Source organism: Xenopus laevis, chromosome 6L (genome assembly GCF_017654675.1).
Source record: "Xenopus laevis strain J_2021 chromosome 6L, Xenopus_laevis_v10.1, whole genome shotgun sequence".
NCBI lineage: Eukaryota > Metazoa > Chordata > Amphibia > Anura > Pipidae > Xenopus > Xenopus laevis.
The window spans coordinates 49,480,111-49,483,795 of NC_054381.1; the positions used below are offsets into that span (position 1 = coordinate 49,480,111).

Here is a 3,685-nt window from a genome sequence, read left to right on the forward strand (position 1 = left end):
ACACTGAGCATGTGCAGGGTCATGGTCAGGCAAAGATGTTTAAAGGACATGGAAACCCAAATTCACTGGAAGGTGCCAATGTGTTGAAAACCTAGCACTGCACCACCATCTTATCTGCCTTTCTCAGACATCCCTAGCAAAGTCTTGCACCACACAGTAGAATAAAATCCTAAAGCATTAAATCACTGTACAACTGAAAACAGGGCTACCATCAGAGAGTGTAGACGGGCCCCATGAAACACAAAGGGTCAGATCACTTCACAGAGTGAAGTGATCAGGGTTTGGGCATAGAGTGGTTTGTCTGTTGCGGATTGGGGCATGGCCAAGCATGGAATTTAGTTTACCACTTTTTGTTTCTACTATGACAGAGCTCACTGCCAAAGGTGTCTGAGTGGGTGGTCCCTATGGCTACACAGCAGCTTGTTTATAAACTTTAGCTGCATTTCTGAAGCAGACACACAATTTTTACCATTGCAGGGTAACAGTACATTTATATATATATATATATATATGTGTGTGTGTGTGTATATATGTATATATATATATATATATATATATATATAAATACATATAAACATATATAACACTTTCATTTTTGGTTGTTACAGGCCTTTTAAAGGGGCATTGTATCCATTTGTTCAACCTGAATTCAATGAAAAGAGCTTGTGCTGAATATACAGTACCTTTTGTCTTAGGCAAAAACTGAACTTATGTTGACCAGGGGGTTATATTGCCCCTTTAAGCCATCTCCCTGAATATATCTCCTTCCCCAGTCTGTATAGAGTGATTTGATTTGCACATGCATATTCTGTGGCTACTATGTCATAGAGTACAGAGAGTGCATGGGCAGCAGAGCCGCTAGAGGGACAAATCCATGGTTAGAAAACAAGGGAAAGGGATACAGATCGGGTTTTCTCTCATAGGACAATTGTTCATCTGACCTTGTTTTGATATAGATACCGCTACAGATTTCTTTAGGGTTTTGGACAAGTTATGTATGCGCAGACCATTTTGACTGACCAACCTGTGCTTTGGGCAGTTTATAGTTTTCAAATGCAGTAAGCTTAATTGCACAGATCACTCAACATTTAGACAAATGTTTACATTTAATATACAATTCATGTTTAGGCAACCCTTGGTACTCTAGTTGTTGCATTTCTGCTTTGTTGTAGGAGGTGTAATTTTACAATAGTCAGATGCTTAAAGTCACCTACAACTATATTTATTGATTGTGTTTTAACTTTTTTTTTAAAATCAGCTTGTTTCTTTTCTCTTAATAAAGCAAATGAAAAGAACCAGCAACCATTATGACGTCTTACACTTCAGGAATACTGAGAGCTTTTCAGCTCTGCAACTTGTTTATGAAAGATTTTCCTAGATTTTGCAGTCATAAAAGATATCTAAGTTGTGTTGCACAGCACAGTTCTCGTCGGCGCGTTGTTGTAACAGGTATTGGCATAGTCTCATCTCTGGGTGTTGGTACACAGTTAGCATGGGATTGTCTCATTCAAGGTGTGAGTGGAATTGGGGCTTTAGAAGGGGAAGAATATAGAAATATACCTTGCAGAGTTGCTGTCCATAGGACACTGTGAGGGATGGTTTAATGAGGAATGCTTTGTTTCCTGGGTGGAAATTAAAGCAATGTCATCTGCAATCTGGGAGCTGCAGAACAAGCAATTGCTGATTCAGGATGGAAGCCAATGACTGAAGAGGTTCAGGTGTCTACAGACTACAGGTGTAACATTAGGCATGGGAATGGTTCCACTTGATGATATTTCTACTGCTGGCATGTTGTTACAATCAAAGGGATACAACAAAGTCAGCCCATTTTTTGTCCCCAGGATTCTTGTAAATATGGACGCAGGTCACATCAGTATCAAGTACAAACTGAAAGGACCAAACCATGCTTTATCTACAGCTTGTACCACTGGAGCCCATGCTGTTGGGGATTCTTATCGATTTATTGCCTACGGAGATGCTGAAGTCATGGTAGCTAGGGTGAACGGAAGCCTGTATTGGGCCCTTGTCCTTAGCTGGATTTGCTAGAGGCACTCAGTACTAATTACAATTTAACTCTAGAGCTGGCATGCCGCCCTTTCCACCCTGACCGAGAAGGCTTTGTAATGGGAGAAGGGGTAGCCATCCTTATTTTAGAAGAATACACACATGCGTTGTCCAGGAATGCCAGGATTTATGCAGAAATTTGGGGATACGGTTTGTCCGGGGATGCTTGCCACATAACTGCACCAAGTTCAGATGGTGATGGTGCTTTCAGGTAAATGCAGTTAGTTAACTGCATTGTTTTCCTTACACATGTTTATATTTATATGCTAGCACAAATGGGTATGTCCTCAAAAGCCTTACCTAAATAGCATAGCTGTGTATTTCAAGTTTGGAGTGAACAAACATACCGCCCAAAGAAACCTGAAATGATCCTCTATTGCTATTTTTAACAAACTGCTGCATTCAAGCAACTTTCACATGCACCGTGCTACAAAAAAACACATTAGGTAAAATGCCCTGTATCTTTTCTCTAGTCTAAAGGCTGACTACACCTTTGTTTATTCCTTTGTTTAATTAATAATTAAAAAATACCTGGAGGTTAATTTGTAGTTTGATTATCCTTAACTGTTATGAATGCATTACAAATTTTCAGGTTGAACCCTGTTTTGCTGTCATTGCTTACTAGCTGGCCAACCTTTCTTATCAACTTCCATATATCTTCTATTATGTTATAATTGGCTTCAATGAAGCTTGCCACTGTAAGGGGCACATTTACTAAGGGTCAATTATCCAGGGTTAATTAACCCTCGAATTCGACCCTCAAAGTAAAATCCTTTGCAAATACTACAATCGATCGATCGAAGGAAAAATCGTTAGATCGAACTATTAAATCCTTCGAATCGAACGATTCGAAGGATTTTAATCCATCGATCAAAGGATTTTAATCCATCGATCGAAGGATTTTCCTCCGATCAGAAAAAGCTTAGAAAACTTATGGGGAAGGTCCCCATAGGCTAACATTGTAGCTCGGTAGGTTTAAAGTGGCGAAGTATGTAGTAGAAGTTTTTTTTTTAAAGAGACAGTACTTCGACTATCGAATAGTCAAACAATTTTTTTTTTTTTGGTTCAGATAAGTTTATTAGAACAAAGAATACACAGGTAGTTAGCAGTTGTACAGCGGTAGATGAGCATATATGCATAACAGTCAGACGTGCAAAACAGTCCAAACATGAGGTTAAATTACAGAAAAAAGATCAAACAGACAGTTATACATCTTCCAAAATCCATAATTGCCAAATCTTAAGATACTGTTTGGAAGTACCATTCCTCCTAGCTATGAGATCTTCTACCTTTTGCAAGTCTTGGACCGCTTTTTCCCATGCCTGATATGTAGGGGGGAGAGATGCCCTCCAATGAAGCGCTATGAGCTTTCGGGCCAGGAAAAGTAGCTTGTTAACCATTTTACGGGCTGGGGATGCCAGTGAGGTAGGTGGGTCCATACATAATAAGTACCATTTAGGGTCAAGTGGGATCTCAAACCCTAGTAGTTTCGTTATCCGAGCCTGAATGGCCACCCAGAAGGAATGCAGTTTGCAACAAGACCAAAACGTGTGCATGAAAGTACCCTCTTCCCTCTCACACCGCAAACATGTATTCGGGAGCATCGGATTAAGCCTGTGAA

At 39.8% G+C, this 3,685-nt stretch overlaps 1 pseudogene; it reads left to right on the forward strand.

Moving 5' to 3' along the window:
* Window positions 1-1,307: 1,307 nt before the first annotated feature.
* On the forward strand, window positions 1,308-2,731 carry LOC108718928 (annotated as a pseudogene).
* The last annotated feature ends 954 nt before the right edge of the window (window positions 2,732-3,685 follow it).